General features: G+C 39.9%; 1 pseudogene; it reads right to left on the bottom strand.

The window, feature by feature from the left end:
* Positions 1–1,493: 1,493 nt before the first annotated feature.
* LOC120856965 lies at positions 1,494–2,157 on the bottom strand (annotated as a pseudogene).
* Positions 2,158–17,936: the final 15,779 nt, after the last annotated feature.

Here is a 17,936-nt window from a genome sequence, read left to right as displayed (position 1 = left end):
AATACAAATATTTAGGTCTCATTTATTTAAGAATCTTGTAATCTACAAAGATAAAGCAGAATGAATGCCATATATATTCCACAAACTTTTTGCAATTAATATAAATTTTAGATGACACCATAGAATAAAAAGTGAAAAGCTTTGTTTTTAAAAATGCAGGGAGTGAAACATTCTGTACAATGCCAAGAATAGCCTAGTTGCAGCATTGTCTGAAATAGTTGTTTTTCTAATAAGTGAAGATGTTTGAAATTTACTTTTACCTTTGCATTTTCAGTCTCTTTAAAATATCTTGATACCTTAATATACTCTTTGCTGCTGAATTTTATCAAACTATTAGAAAATCCAAAGTAGGATAATAGCACTAGAACAAGATTAAACTATATTTCTTTTCTTTTTCGCCAAGTCGCTTCATTTTGAACCGAAACATGACAGTATATGAAATGAATCAGAAATTTGGCAAAATTGAAATCTTAGGAATCTTGATGTATACCGAATGTTTTGTTCAAAGATTCTGTAGGAAGTTGTTGTAAAGAATTCTGGCAGAGCTGTCTTTTTGCCCTGCAAAAATATCAACTGAAAGTAATATAATAAAGATATGATATACAATTATGAAAAAGCATTAGTAGTTGGAAGGTTTATACATTATCAAAAATCTCATGTTTGCTAAAGTATACTTTTTAGTTACTCATCTACATTATGAAAGAATAGTAAAATTACACATCTTTTTTTTTTTTTAATTTAGAAGGAATAGCATTTCTTCTTTACTCTCGGTTCCACATTTCAAAAATTACATTGTCTGCATTTTGAATTAAGTGAAAGAGTTGAGAAAGGTCACCTTTTCTCTTTTATATCTCAAAAATAAACCAACTTATAGTAAGTTTCAGAAGCAAAACTAGAGGTCCACCACAGACGTTTATTTCAACACACTTAAAGTGCTCCAGGAATGAGATGGGCAACTATGGGCTAACATCATCTTTATCAAGTATTGGCAAAGGTTATGCCTGGGAAAGCCTTTGCTTGTTGAATGGAAGAGTTATCATAGACCTGAGTAACTGATAATACTTTGATCTTAAATTAGCTTAGGTCTTAATCTGCTTCTAGCCAGTTGATCTTGTGAAATATGTGGGCTATGCTTTTTGGTTTTTGGTTGCTCTATGATTTTCTTCTTCTTCTAGATGTAACGTATTCTTAATTTGTTTTACAGATCAATCTTTTTTCTTTGGAATAAACCAGTGTGGATGAGGGAGCCCAAAAGGGAATTAATCAGTTTTGCTGAATATTGTGAAGACACCTTCACAGAACATATTGCTCTGAAGTTAGGGTTAAAGTAAAACTTTCCATTAGGATAGTGCAGAGGACAACATACTCTCAGGGGAAAGTAAACGTTCTAAGCTTTCCTCTCCTGGGCATCTTCCCTCAGGCACTGAGACTGCAGCCATCCAATACATGGGGAAAGGCAAAAGAGACTTCAAAAGTCAAATATATTTCAACAGCTAATTTTTAGCAAGTCTGGCAATGAGATCTTTCCATTCTCTCTTCTTTGTGATATATGTAGGAGAGATTTAGCTGCAATAGTGATTCCAGCTGTTGTCTAAAGGAGTTCTGACGCAAGGCCGCAGTGTTACATATCACATACATCCCACAGTCACAGCTGTTTTTGTTGAGCAGGGGGTTTCTCTTCCACAAAGGCCAGTTTGTTTCCCTTTCTGCCTGAGAAAGCCTCTAGTTTTTCTGCTACCTGCTCTACATGGAATGAGTTGCTACCATAAGAATAATAATTTTGAAAAAAGCCATTTTTACCTTGCAGATAAACCAACAACCTCCAGTGGGTTCCCCCACCTGTATGGTTGGAATTATCATTGATGGCTAAAAAATACAACTCTCTTATTGGGGAGATCTGAGGGTTCAAGGAACATGGTGATTGCTGCTGGGTTGACAGCCACTTAATGAACTGAGTAACTTTGGGGCTGATGAAGCAGATGTGGTCAGAGCAGTCATGAAATTGACTGTTGGCAAAGTATTCCAAGGGAAACCAAATAAAATGGCCATTGAGCCAGTTTGGAGGATCCAGTAGTTAGATGACTGCTGCAGGAAACTGTTCGCGTAACTCAAAACTACTGGGTCCATTTTGTACTGATCAGGGCTGCTCAGAAATTCCAGAAGCTGCTTCAGGCCTCACCACCCCTACCAGCCTCCAAGCAGCTCTGTCCTGGCTGGAAAAGGAAAACTACGCATCGGTTTTATATGCATCTTAGTCATAAAAAAGAGACGTAGAGTTAATGAAATCTGAAGGAACTGTATTTTGGATTTGAATGTAAACTCAGTCTTAGAGTTTCATATTTAATTTCATCTGAATTATTTTTAATGTCTGATTGGTAAAACTCCAAATTAGCAAATTGCACCTGTTGTTATGTTGCTACCTTTCCCATGTTAAAGGAGACAGTTTTACATTAATACACACCTATATCATTTTAGTTTTAACAAATGAGGTCATACAAGACATGCTGTTGTGTTCTGCACTTTTTTATTTCAATTTGTCATTTAGTTGCTCAGTCGTGCCAACTCTTTGCAACCCCATGGACTGCGGGATGCCAGGCTTCCCTGTCCTTCACTATCTTCTGGAGCTTGCTCAAACTCATGTCCTTTGAGTCAGTGATGCCATCCAACCATCTTATTCTCTGTCATCCTCTTCTCCTGCCTTAATCTTTGCCAGCATCAGGTTCTTTTCGAATGAGTCAGCTCTTCACATTAAGTGGCCAAAGTATTGGAGCTTCAGCTTCAGGGTCAGTCCTTCCAGTGAATATTCAGGATTGATTTTCCTTGACTGGTTTGATCTCCTGTAGTCCATGTCAATATATTCAGAATACTGTTAACAGCTAAATAGTATTACTTAATATAAATATGCTATAATTTAAATTAACAGTTTTCCTATTGAGGGAAAGTTGGTTTTGTTTTCAGTTATTTCCCTTTTTAAAATGATGTTATTTTGATATGCACAACTTTATATTTTTGTGTATGTGTGTTTTGTGGAATTGCTAGCTTAAGACCTGCTCATTTTCAATGTTCATATGCATTGCTAAATTGTGCAATGTGTACCCCCATCCTTTTTTAAGAGAAGATGCCCTATTCGTGACATTAGCTACTTTGTATTCCAGTAATCTTTTTATTGGCACCAATCTGATTGGCAAAAAATAAATTATATTTAAGTCATCCTTGTGGTTACTTGCATTTTCCATTGCTAATGAAGACGAGCAACTTTTTATACGTTTATGAGTCATTTGCGCTTCCTCTGTAAATTTCCTGTTCCTGACCTTTATCCATTTTTAATATGCTCATTTTTTCTTCTTGACTTGCAGGAAGATTGTGTATATTAAGGATATTATCTTTGTCAGCTTGGGCTTCTCTAATAAAGTACCATAGCCTAGATGGCTTAAACAATTGAAATTTATTTCTCCCTGTTCTGGAGGCAGGAAAGCCCAAGATTAAGGTGTTAGACAATTAACTGGCAAGGGCTCTCCTTCTAGGTATCTTCTTGCTATATCCTATATGCTATGTCCTCACATGGCAGAGAGTGGAAGCAAATTGTCCGGGCTCTTTTTCTAAGGGCACTAATTCCCTTATGAAGACATTTCCCTCAGGACCTCATCAAATGAGAACCTACTATTATAGCACAGGAAACTCAGTGGTCTGTGTGACCTAAATAGAAAGGAAATCCAGAAAAGAGGGTATATATGTATATTATAGGTGATTCACTTTGCTGTACAGTAGAAACTAACACAACATTTTAAAGCAACTATACTCCAAAAAAAAATTAATTAAAAAATAAAAACTGAATTACCTCCCAAAGGCCCCATCTCTAAATACCGTTACATTGGGAGATAGGGCTTAAACATAGGAATTTGGTGGGAGGGAGACCCAATTGTGTCCATAAAAGGTATTGATACTTTTCTATGTTTGCTACAAATGCTTTTCTACCAGGCTGCTACTTTCTTTTGCATTGAAGGTGTCTTTCAGCACATAAGAATTTTACATTTTCACTTAGGCAGAACTAACCTTTAATGGATTCCTTCTTTTGTTTCTTGTTTAGAAAGACTTTCTGTCCTCAAAGATTGTAAATATATCCCCTTATGTCATTGTCTACAATTTGAGTTTTGTTTTTAATCTTTAAACTGTGTAGTTTTCATGGAATGTGTGTTTGTGTGCATGTGAAATGGGCCTATAACTTTTCTTTTTAAATCCCAGATATATAACTAATAGATCCCACATCATGAGAGTAATTTCAGTATTTTGTTTCTAAGTTATATTTTTGACCTCTTATCTTGGATAGATTTCCACTACTGTTTGAAATATTTCACTTAGCTCACCTGGCCTCTATTATTAACTCAGAATGGGAAACAGTGGTCTAGACCACACAGTAATAAAAGTAATACTACCCTTAGTATTCAACAATGCCACTATCACTAGTAGGACTCAGCCTTTGAGTTGTTTTTTGAGTAAAGATATTTATGTAATACCATTTTTCCTGTTTGCCATATGTCTTCCATGACCATCAATAGTTTCCAGGTGGTTGAGTGGGTTAATTAGGAGCTATATTATTTTGCTGGGGCTGTAATAAAGCACCACAGACTAGGTGGCTTAAACAACAGAAATGTATTTCCTCACATTTCTGGAGGCTAGAAGTTTGAGACCAAGGTGTCAGTAGAGTTGATTTCTAATGAAGCCTGTCTCCCTCTTTCCTTTATCTTCACATGGTATTTTGTCTGTGTCTAATATCTTCTTCTGATGAGGATAATATTATAATATTGGATTAGGGCCCATCCTGGGGATCTCATTTAACCTTGCTGTTGTTTAATTGATATGTTGTGTCTGACTCTTTTGAGACCCCATGACCCGCCAGGCTCCTCTGCCCATGGGATTTCCCAGGCAAGAATACTAGTGTGGGCTGCCATTTCCTTTTCCAGGGGATATTTCCGACCCAGGGATGGAGGCTGCATTCAGGCCTCCTGCATTGCAGGTGGATTCTTTACCACTGTGCCACCTGGAAAGCCCTTTGTACCTGAACATCTTGCTGAATCAGATTGCTGGACTCTGTTCCACTGACTGATTCAGTAGGTCTTGGGAGGAACCACCAAATTTACATTTCTAACAAGATGTGACAAGATGGTGGAGTAGAAGGATGAGCACTCATCTTCTCCTGTGAGAATTCCAAAACTACAACTGGCTGCTGAACAGCCATAGCCAGGAGAATGTTGGATCCCACCAAGGAACGATATCCCACATCCAAGGGCAAAGGAGAAGTCCCAGCAAGATGGTAGGAGGGGCAAAATCACATTTAGAATCAAACCCCATACCTGCCAGAGATGCTCAGAGAAAACGTTGTGCACACCAGGACCCAGAGGCCCCACAGAGATTGAACCAGAACTGTGTCTGAGTGTCTCCTGTGGAGGTGCGGGTCAGCAGTGGCCTGCTGCAGGGCAGGGGCTCTGGGTGCAGCAGACCTGGGTACGGCAGAAGCCCTCTTGGAGGAGGTCACCATTAACCCCACCAGAGAGCTGCCAGAACTTACACAGGACTGAGGAAACAGATTCTTGGGGGCACAAACAAAAGCTTGTGTGTACCAGGACCCAGGAGAAAGGGGCAGTGACCCCAGAAGAGACTGACCCAGACTTGCCCGTGGGTGTCCAGCAGTGTCCAGTGGAGGCGTGGGTCGGTGGTGGCCTCCTGCAGGCTGGGGGCACTGAGTGCAGTAGTGTGTGCATGGGACCTTTTGAAGGAGGTTGGCATTATCTTCATTACCTCCACCACAGTTTGGCCTCAAGTCAGACAACAGGGAGGGAACACAGCCCCGACCATCAACAGAAAATTGGATTGAAGATTTACTGGGCATGGCCCTGCTCATCAGAACAAGACCCAGTTTCCCCCTCAGTCAGTCTCTTCCATCAGGAAGCTTCCATAAGCTTCTTATCCTTCTCCATCAGAGGACAGACAGAATGAAAACCACAATCACGGAAAACTAACCAATCTGATCACATGGAACACAGCCTTGTCTAACTTAATGAAACTATGAGCCATGCTGTGTAGGGCCACTCAAGACAGACAGGTCGTGGTGGAGAGTTCTGACAAAACATGGTCCACTGGAGAAGGGAATGGCAAACTGCTTCAGTATTCTTGCCTTGAGAACCCCATGAACAGTGTGAAAAGGCAAAAGGATAGGACACTGAAAGATAAATTCCCCAGGTCAGGAGGTGCCCAATATGCTACTGGAGATCAGTGGAAAAATAACTCCAGAAAGAATGAAGAGATGGATCCAAAGCAAAAACAACACCTAGTTGTGGATGTGACTGGTGATGGAAGTAAAGTCCAACACTGTAAAGAGCAATATTGCATAGGAACCTGGAATGTTAGGTCCATGAATCAAGGCAAATTGAAAGTGGTCAAACAGGAGATGGCAAGAGTGAACGTTGACATTCTAGAAATTAGCGAACTAAAATGGACTGGAATGGGTGAATTTAACTCAGATGACCATTATATCTACTACTGTGGGCAAGAATCCCTAAGAAGGAATGGAGTAGTCCTTATAGTCAACAGAAGAGTCCAAAATGCAGTACTTGGATGCAATCTCAAAAATGACAGAATGAGCTCTGTTCATTTCCAAGGCAAACCATTCAATATCACAGTAATCCAAGTCTATGCCCCAACCAGTAATCCTGAAGAAGCTGAACTTGAATGGTTTTATGAAAACCTATAAGACCTTCTAGAACTATCACCCCCAAAAGATGTCCTTTTCATTATAGGGGATTGGATTGCAAAAGTAGAAAGTCAAGAAATGTCTGGAGTAACAGGCAAATTTGGCCTTGGAGTATAAAATGAAACAGGTCAAAGGCTAACAGAGTTTTGCCAAGAGAATGCACTGGTCATAGCAAACACCCTCTTCCACAACACAAGAGAAGACTCTACACAAGGACATCACCAGATGGTCAATATCAAAATCAGATTGATTATATTTGCAGCCAAAGATGGAGGACCTCTATACAGTCAGCAAAAACAAGACCAGGAGCTGGCTGTGGCTCAGATCATGAACTTCTTATTGCCAAATACAGACTTAAATGGAAGAGAGTAGGGAAAACCACTAGACCATTCAGGTATGACCTAAGTCAGATCCCTTATGATTATACAGTGGAAGTGACACATAGATTCAAGAGATTAGATCTGATAGAGTACCTGGAGAACTATGGATGGAGGTTCATGACATTGTACAAGAGGCAGGGATCAAGACTGTCCCCAAGAAAAAGAAATGCCAAAAGGCAAAAGGGTTGTCTGAGGACGCCTTACAAAGAGCTGAGAAAAGAAGAGAAGCAACAGGCAAGGGAGAAAAGGAAAGATATACCCATGTGAATGCAGAGCTCCAAAGAATAGCAAGAAGAGATAAGAAAGCCTTCTTCAGTGATCAATGCAATGAAATCAATGCAATTAAATAGAGGAAAACAATAGAATGGGAATGGTTAGAGATCTTTTCAAGAAAATTAGAGATACCAAGTGAACATTTCATGCAAAGATGGGTACAATAAAGGACAGAAATGGTATGGACCTAACAGAAGCAGAAGATATTAAAAGAGGTGGCAAGAATACACAGAGGAAGTATACAAAAAAAATCTTCATGACCAGATAACCACAATGGTGTGAACACTGGACTAGAGCCAGACATCCTAGAATGCAAAGTCAAGTGGACCTTAGGAAGCATTACTATGAACAGAGCTAGTGGAGGTGATGGAATTCCAGTTGAACTATTTCAAATCCTAAAAGACGATGGTGTGAAAGTGCTGCACTCAATATGCCAGCAACTTTGGAAAACTCAGCAGTGGCCACAAGACTGGAAAAGGTAGTTTTCATTCCAATCCCAAACAAAGGCAATGCTAAAGAATGCTCAAACTACTGCACAATTGCACTCATCTCACATGTTAGCAAAGTAATACTCAAAATTCCCCAAGTCAGGCTGCAACAGTATGTGAACTGTGAACTTCCAGATGTTCAAGCTGGATTTAGAAAAGCCAGAGGAACAGAGATCAAATTGTCAACATCTGTTTGATCATCAAAAAAGCAAGAGAATATTAAAAAAATCTGCTTTATTGACTACGCCAAAGCCTTTTACTGTGTGGATCACACCAAAAGGTGAAAAATTCTTAAAGAGATGGGAATACCAGACCACCTGACCTGCCTCCTGAAAAATCTGTATGCAGGTCAAGAAGCAACAGTTAGAACTGGAACAACAGACTGGTTCCAAATCAGGAAAGGAATAAGTCAAGACTTTATATTGTCACCCTGCTTATTTAACTTCTATTCTGAGTACATCATGAGAAATGCTGGGCTGGAAGAAGCACAGCTGGAATCAAGATTGCTGGGAGAAATATCAATAACCTCAGATATGCAGATGACACCACCTTTATGGAGAAAGTGAAGAATAACTAAAGAGCCTCTTGATGAAAGTGAAAGAGGAGAGTGGAAAAGTTAGCTTAAATCTCAACATTCAGAAAATGAAGATCATGGCATCTGTTCCCATCACTCCATGGAAAATAGATGGGGAAACAATGCAAACACTGAGAGACTATTTTTGGGGGGCTCCAAAATCACTGTAGATGGTGATTGCAGCCATGAAATAAAAAGATGCTTGCTCCTTGGAAGAAAAACTATGACCGGACTAGACAGCATATTAAAAAGCAGAGGCATTACTTTGCCAGCAAAGGTCCATCTAGTCAAAGTTATGGTTTTTCCAGTGGTCATGTATGGATGTGAGTGTTAGACTATAAAGAAAGCTGAGTGCTAAAGAATTGATGCTTTTGAACTGTGGTGTTGGAGAAGACTCTTGAGGGTCCCTTAGACTGCAAGGAGATCCAACCAGTCCTTCTAAAGGAAATCAGTCCTGAATATTCATTGGAAGGACTGATGCTAAAGCTGAAACTCCAATAATTTGGCCACCTGATGTGAAGAACTGACTCATTTGGAAAATACCCTGATGCTGGGAAATATTGAAGGCAGGAGGAGAAGGGGATGACTGAGGATGAGATGGTTGGATGTCATCATAGACTTGATGGACATGAGTTTGAGTAAGCTCCAGGAGTTGGTGATGGACAGCGAAGCCTGGTGTACTGCAGTGCATGGGGTCACAGAGTCGAACATGACTGAGCAACTGAACTGAACTGAACAAGAACCTGCCTACCAGTGCAGGAGATGTAAGAGACCAGGGTTTGATCCCTGTGTTGGGAAGGTCCTCTGGAAAAGTGAATGCCTGCTCACTCCAGTGTTCTTGCCTGGGGAGTCTCATGGACAGAGGAGACTGTTGGCCTATAGTCTGTGGGGTCACAAAGAGTCACACATGACTGAAGTCACTTAGCAGCAGTAGCAACAAGATCCAGGGGAAGGTCCCTAGGCAATGCTGGTCTGGGGACCACAGTTTGAGAACCACACTGGTCTATCAACTACTCACAATGAACCAAGAAACAACTTTTTGACAAGGCAAAATGGTATCACTGTTTTAGTACAGGTAGTTTAATTCCTTTCATAAACAGTGTTTTCGTCCCAATCCCCAAAAGTTTGCCTTGAAAAATTTAAGAGCTATCTAGAAAGAGGCTGGAGAAGGCAATGGCACCCCACTCTAGTACTCTTGCCTGGAAAATCCCATGGACGGAGGAGCCTGGTGGGCTGCAGTCCATGGGGTCGCCAAGAGTCGGACACGACTGAGCGACTTCACTTTCACTTTTCACTTTCATACATTGGAGAAGGAAATGGCTACCCACTCCAGTGTTCTTGCCTGGAGAATCCCAGGTATGGGGGAGCCTGGTGGACTGCTGTCTATGGGGTCGCACAGAGTCGGACACGACTGAAGTGACTTAGCAGACTTAGCAGAAAGAGGCTAAGAGAATATGGGATGATATAGATTGACAGTAAAAATCATATTCAAAAAGACAAAGCAGACATAAGAGAGGACACAGTTAACTGGTTATAAATTTCTTACCGGTGTCAAAGGAAGTTTTGTGTTGTACACTGGCAAAATTCCCATAGTAGTCCAAAAATATTGCTTACCCTTTATAACCCTAACCAGAAACCTTGTACAAGGCTATTTGGATAAATTTTGTATTTTCCTGCCTACACGTTCAATGTTTACAATCTTTTTTGATCCTCACATTTTCCACTCTTGCTTGAGTTCAGTTGATCTTAAAATAATTTGCTGCTTTGCTAAAATAAAGCTTTAGTCAGTTTTTGGCTTCCCAGCGGGTACTGAAATGTTTCAGTTTCCAAATAAAATATAATACTAATGCTTTGGGGTCAAGTTAATTAAATTAGATTAACCGTAGACAATAAACAGACCAAAACTAAATAAAAATACTTGAACACAAAATCTCATTCTAAAGGCGTTAAAATACAAGGTCTTTTATGTAAGACCAAATAAATGGTATTTCTAAGGTAAAGGGAAAAAACTGCAGAAGCAAAGGCCTAGGCTGTGCTTTTTACATGCAAGGTTCTGCCAAGGAAGATCCTCTTCCTCTGAAGAACAATGTATCATTGGTTACTGGGAGACTTACAAAGTAACATAAACACAGATAAACATGTTTTAAGTAGTCACTTTTTAAAATAAATATATCATTCTGAAATCTCAGTGCCAAATACACTAATCTGTAAAACATGGCACTATTAAAAGAGTGAAAAACAGCAACTGGATGCAGTTTCCTGAAGATTGTGACATTTGTCATCACTCTATGATTTTATTTTATAAGGTTAGTGATTTCCTCACAGTAACGCTCAAAAGAAAATGCTACCCAGAGTAAAAAAGGTCCTGAGAATTAAAGAAGCTAAAATTAGAAGCACTACATAGCTGTTTGCTTTCCAAGTTGTGGTTAAGCAGATATTAAAATTGTCGTTGGGTGATGCTTCCAGTGATGCCTTAAGAAACAGTGGCATTCCCCATGAAGGAGCATGCTCCAGATGATCTCACTGTGGCTCCTGTGGGTCTTACCCTCTTTCTGGTGTGTGGCACTCATCTCCCAGCCTGTATTAATTGCATTAATCAGAAACCTGTGATCGGGAAGGGTGTTCCAAGAACTCCACGTGCCAAGGCCGCGAGGTGAAGAGCAGCTTGGATCTGTGCGGTGGTTGTGGTTTTGTGCTATCGCTAAGAGGTATCAATTGGCTTTTTTCCTAAACATGCTAGTCCATCCTCCACACCTTTGATGATAAATTGTTGGCCCTCTATTGATTTAAACCCATTACAGTTTATGTCTGACTAAAATAGAAATACATTTTGGACCAACTTGCCTTTACCTGTCAAGAGAACCTATCATGGGTTGTGATTCAGTTCAGAAGTGAGACAGCAATTCATTTTGACCTAATGAAGCTGCATCAATCTCTTAGCTTATGCTCTGGCATTGCGGTCATTCACCTGTAGGTATTTAGAATGTTTTTGGAATTTTAATTTGTGAGAAGTAAGCATCAAGGGAAAAGAATTATCTTATTGTCTCTAGCCTCAGAAGAAAAACTTTTGCAGATCTGAAGAATAACAAAGCAGAAATAGAGACACAGACATAGAGGACAAATGTATGGATACCAAGAAGGAAAATGGAGTGGTGGGAGGAATAGGGAGATTGGGATTGACATATATATATATACATATATACTACTGGGCTTTCCAGAAGGTGCTAATGGTAAAGAAACTGCCTGCCAATGCAGGAGACATAAGAGACACGGGTCAAATCCTTGAGTTAGGAAGATCCCCTGGAGAAGGGAATGGCAACCCACTCCAGTATCATTGCCTAGAAAATTCCATGGACAGAGGAGCCTGGTGGGTTACTGGGAATTTTACTTTTAATGCACTGCGGTGAACTGAATGGGAAGAAGTCCAAAAGGGAGGATATATATATATATATTAGAGACTACAGTAGAATATATATTATATATAGTAGAGACTGTATAGTAGAAACATTGTACAGCAACTGTAAACATTGTACAGCAACTATAATCCAAAAAATTAATTTAAAAAAGTGAAATGGATGATGATACACCATCATATTACAACACTGCCCTTGGAAATAATTCAACTCTCATAAGCAATGCCAGTAATTCTTTATAAGATGATGACCCCCTGAAATTCAGCATCTCAGTTGTAATTCTGAAAAGTTTTGCAAGTCAGTGAGAGTCTCATTATTAAATTTGTAACTATTAATACCATCTGAGCCTGTGTGGTTTGACCTTCGCTTGCCCATTGATACATTTCTTTATGAATACAAGTCATTCTTTGCTCTGATGATTAAGAGAGGGCAGTTGGCTGTTGAGTCCCAACATGTAAGTTTTAAAATTTTGCTCTTCATTATAATTCCCACTGCAATCAAGTATCACGTTTCACCTGATCTGTGTCTGCCTAACTTTTTTATAACCACTTTGTTCATAAAGAATAACTATTTTGACCATTTACATTGAATGTGGAATTTTCCTCCTAAAAATATTTCTATTTTAGTTACCTTTGTTTTTTTTGATGTGGACCATATTTAAGGTCTTTATTTGTTGAAGTTTTTACAACATTGTTTCTGTTTTATGTTTTGTTTCTTTTGGCTGCTAGGCATGTGGGATCTTATCTCCTGACCAGTGATGGAACCTATACTCCCTGCGTTGGAAGGCAAAATTTTAACCACTGGACTACTAGGGAAAATCTCTACCAGGTAAAGCTCAAAATCTTTCAAGCTATAGGATTCAACTGTACGTGAACCAAGAACATCCAGATGTACAAACTGGATTTAGAAAAGGCAGAGGAACCAGAGACCAAGTTGCCAGTATCCACTGGATCATGCAAAAAGCAAGAGAATTTCAGAAAAACATATACTTCTGCTTCATTAACAATGCTAAAGCATTTGACTGTGTGGATCACAAAAAAAAAAAAAAAAAACTGTGGAAAATTCTGAAAAAGATGGGAATACCAGGCCACTTTACTTGCCTCCTGAGAAACCTGTATGTAGGTCAAGAGGCAACAGTTAGAAGTGGACATGGAAAAACAGACTGGTTAAAAATTGGGAAAGAAGTATGTCAAGGCTTCTTGACATATCGTCACCTTGCTTATTTAAATTATATGCAGAGTACATCATGCAAAATGCCAGACTGGATGAAGCGCAAGCTGGAATCAAGATTGGTGGGAGAAATATCAATAACCTCAGATATGCAGATGACACCACCCTTATGGCAGAAAGTGAAGAGGAACTAAAGAGCCTCTTGATAAAAGTGAAAGAGGAGAGTGAAAAAGCTGGGTTAAAACTCAACATTCAAAAAACGAAGATCATGGCATCTAGTCCCATCACTTCATGGCAAATAGATGGGAAAAAATGGAAATAGTGACAGACTTTATTTTCTAGGGCTCCAAAATCACTGCAAATGGTGACTACAGCCATGGAATTTAAAGATGCTTGCACCTTGGAATAAAAGCCATGAGAAACCTAGGCAGTGTATTAAAAACAGAGATATTGCCTTGCCAACAAATGTCTGTCTAGACAAAGCTACGGTTTTTCCAGTAGTCATGTACAGATGTGAGAGTTGGACCACGAAGAAGGCTGAGCACCAAAGAACTGATGCTTTTAAACTGGTGGCAGAGAAGACTTGAGAGTCCGTTGGACAGCAAGGGGATCAAGCCAGCTAATCCTAAAGGAAACCAACCCTGAATATTCACTGGAAGGACTGATGCCAAAACTGAAGCTCTAATACTTTGGCCACGTGATGTGAAGGGCTGACTCATTAGACTAGACCCTAATGCTGGGAAACACTTTGAGCAGGAGGAAAAGGGGACAACAGGGTGAGATGGTTGGATGACATCACTAACTCAATGGACATGAGTTTGAGCCAATTCCAGGAGATAGTGAAGGACAGGGAAACCTGGCATGTTGCAGGCCATGGGGTTGCAAAGAGTTGTATACAACTGAGTGACTGAACAACAGTTACAAACTGATTTGAAATTATTTCCAGTCTTCATTACTATCAAATTTGTCCAAATTACTTAGCATGACAAACAAAGTTCTTCATTATCTTGTCTTTAGTGGGTCCTTTCTGGAGAGTCTGGGTAATCCAATAAACCATTTAACCTTCTCTGAGATTTCTGAGTCCCCTTCTATTTTTCAGATGTGTTTACCAATAACTACGCTTGTGAATGCCTGCATACTCAGTCGTGTCCAACTCTTTGTGACCCCATGGATTATAGCCCTACAGGCTCCTCTATTCATAGGATTTTTCAGGCAAGACTACTGGAATGTATTGCCAGTTCCTTCTCCAGGGGATCTTCCCAACCCAGGGATTGAACCCACATCTCCTGCAAGCATATTCTTTACCTCTGAGCCACCAGGGAAGCCCCTAATTAAGCTTGTACTCTGAGACTAATTGAATTTGGCCGCAGCGATGGCACCCCACTCCAGTACTCTTGCCTGGAAAACCCCATGGGCGAGAAGCCTGGTAGGCTGCAGTCCATGGGGTCGCTAAGAGTCGGACATGACTGAGTGACTTCACTTTCACTTTTCACTTTCATGCATTGGAGAAGGAAATGGCAACCCACTCCAGCGTTCTTGCCTGGAGAATCCCAGGGACAGGGGAGCCTGGTGCCATCTATGGGGTCGCACAGAGTCGGACATGACTGAGCGACTTCACTTTCACTTTTCACTTTCATGCATTGGAGAAGGAAATGGCAACCCACTCCAGTGTTCTTGCCTGGAGAATCCCAGGGGTGGGGGAGCCCAGTGGGCTGCCATCTTATGGGGTTGCACAGAGTCGGACACGACTAAAGCGACTTAGCAGTAGCAGAAGCAGGCCTGTTTATCATGAGAAATGCTGGGCTGGAAGAAGCACAAGCTGGAATAAAGATTGCTGGGAGAAATATCAATAACTTCAGATATGCAGATGATACCACCCTTATGGCAGAAAGTGAAGAGGAACTAAAAACCTCTTGATGAAAGTGAAAGTGGAGAGTGAAAAAGTTGGCTTAAAGCGCAACATTCAGAAAACAAAGATCGTGGCATCTGGTCCCATCACTTCATGGGAAAAAGATGGGAAAACAGTGGAAGCAGTGTCAGACTTTATTTTGGGGGGCTCCAAAATCACTGCAGATGGTGATTGCAGCCATGAAATTCAAAGATGCTTACTCTTTGGAAGAAAAGTTATGACCAACCTAGATAGCATATTGAAAAGCAGAGACATGACTTTGCTAACAAAGGTCCATATAGTCAAGGTTATGGTTTTTCCAGTGGTCATGTATGGATGTGAGAGTTGGACTTTGAAGAAAGCTGAGCGCCGAAGAATTGATGCTTTTGAACTGTGGTGTTGGAGAAGACTCTTGAGAGTCCCTTAAACTGCAAGGATATCCAACCAGTCCATTCTGGAGGAGATCAACCCTGGGATTTCTTTGGAAGGACTGATGCTAAAGCTGAAACTCCAGTACTTTGGCCACCTCATGCGAAGAGTTGACTCATTGGAAAAGACTCTGATGCTGGGAGGGATTGGGGGCAGGAGGAGAAGGGGACGACAGAGGATGAGATGACTGGATGGCATCACTGACTCGATGGACGTGAGTCTGAGTGAACTCCAGGAGTTGATGATGGACAGGGAGGCCTGGCGTGCTGTGATTCATGGGGTCTCAAAGAGTCGGACATGACTGAGCGACTGAACTGAACTGAACTGAACTGAGGCCTCTTTATCAAGTTCTGAAAATCAAATTCTCTTGCCTGAAATTTTAGATTTATAAGCTTATTAGTTATCTAATTTGATCCATTCAGTTCATTATTTTACCACTTTCTTTGTTTTCTTCTAGAAATATATTCAACCATCTTTTTTTTTTGCTATGCCTATGTTTTAAATGTTTTTCTTAATTACAGTAGTCACATAATATGAAGCATAATATTAACATTTTAATCATATTTAACCATACAGTCCAGTGGTACTGAGTACATTCACATTGTTGTGCAACTCTCACCAGCATCCATCTCCCAAATTCTTCACCTTCCTAAACTGAAACTCTGCATTGTAAGTACATTTAATAAACAAATTTTATTTATGGTTTCTAGAAAAAAACAATAAATACTTTTTATTTATGTACAGGATGAATGTACCTTTTAAAAAAGAAATATTCATTTTCAGTTGAGGATTAATAACATCCTTTGACATTACTAGTGTTCATATACTTCTACACCAATTGTAAGTGGGCAGTTGGATAAAGGGGGATATATGTGTTTGTATACAGAGGGGTGGGAAACACATTTTTTGGAGTGTTCTTCACTCCAATAGTTGAACTTGATGGACATTTTTTAGCCCTCAAAAGAAACCCCTTGAGGACTTCCCTGGTTGTAGAGTAGTTAAGAATTTGCCTGCCAGTGCAGGGGACACAGGTTCAATCCCTGGTCCAGGAAGATCCCATCTACCATGGAGCAACTAAGCCCTGCTCCACAATTACTGAGCTGGCAATCTAGAGCCCATGCTCTATAACAAAGAGTACCCCCACTCGCAACTAGAGAAAGTTTGCGTGCAGCAGTGCAAACAAAAATAAATAAATAAGAAAACCCCATGAGACATATATTACTGTCACTATTTTACAATGAAACTGAAGTAAACAAAAAGTGCTTTGTAAATCTCGAAGAGGCTTTATGTATTTATCATACCATAACATTACTATTAAATATTAATATAGTGGGGAATTATGTTAGTACCCCTCCCTCCAAAACCTCCCAAAACTGTTAGGAGAATTGCACTAACAACGTCATAGTTGGCAGGTAAGAGAAATCTAAAGATAGTCAATCTCCCCGTGAGATCTAAGTTAATTTTTGTCATGGGAACTTTGTTCAGTTGCTCCGTTGTGTTTGACTCTGCAACCCCATGGACTGCAGCACGCCAGAGTTCCCTGTCCTTCACCACCTCCTGGAGCTTGCTCAAACTCATGTCCATTGAGTCAGTGATGCCATTCAACCATCTCATCCTCTGTTGTTCCCTTTTCCTCCTGATCTCATTGTTTCCCAGCATCAGGGTCTTTTCTATTGAGTTGGCTCTTCACATCAGGTAGCCAGAGTATTGGAGCTTCAGCTTATCATCAGTCCTTCCAATGAATATTCAGGGTTGATTTCCTTTATGATTGATTGGTTTGATCTCTTTGGAGTCCAAGGGACTTTCAAGAGTCTTCTCCAACACCACAGTTCAAAAGCATCACTTTTTTGGCACTCAACCTTCTTTATGGTCCAACTCTCACATCTGCATAAGACTATTGGAAAAACCATAACTTTGACTCTACAGACCTTTGTTGGCAAAGTAATGGGAACGTTAAATGACTTTAGTCTGAGAATTACCAAACTGTGGCAAACAACAAGATGCTAGAAGCTTATAAATCCCCAGTTAAAAAAAAAAAAAAGTTACCATTTTCTTTCACTGGGGCAGATGATGGTTATCTAAAGAAAAATCACAAAGAATTGACCATGTCAGCACTTGGGGCCAGAGAGCAAGATGCTGTTATAGGAATCACTCAGTTCTAGACATCTGGAAACTGTCTTGTACACTGGGAAAGGCTGTGGTACAATATCCACGTTTTCTTTCTGACTTTGATATTCTGTGCCTTCAGGATTTCTAGGTGAATATACTAGCTTCTTCAAAAGTTAACACATCAAAGATTGTTAACTGATATATAAACAAAGGTCCTTGGTCAAATACATTTGAGAAACTCATTCTGAATTGTTTCCACAGCATGTTTAGATCTACAGTAGGATAAAAACCTATTTAATGGTTTGCAAATTGTCTTAGCTAGAGACAAAACTTCTTGCATATTATACTTACTGAAATCATTTAATATATTTTTGGGAAGCTAGGATGTTGATAAGCAGAACATAGTTTCTTGTTGTTCTTATAATTTGTAACACTTTTCTGAGCATTACTATTTTAGATACTAA

Source organism: Oryx dammah, unplaced genomic scaffold, assembly GCF_014754425.2.
Source record: "Oryx dammah isolate SB20612 unplaced genomic scaffold, SCBI_Odam_1.1 HiC_scaffold_28, whole genome shotgun sequence".
Classification (NCBI taxonomy): domain Eukaryota; kingdom Metazoa; phylum Chordata; class Mammalia; order Artiodactyla; family Bovidae; genus Oryx; species Oryx dammah.
This window is presented reverse-complemented; position numbering and strand designations above follow the sequence as displayed.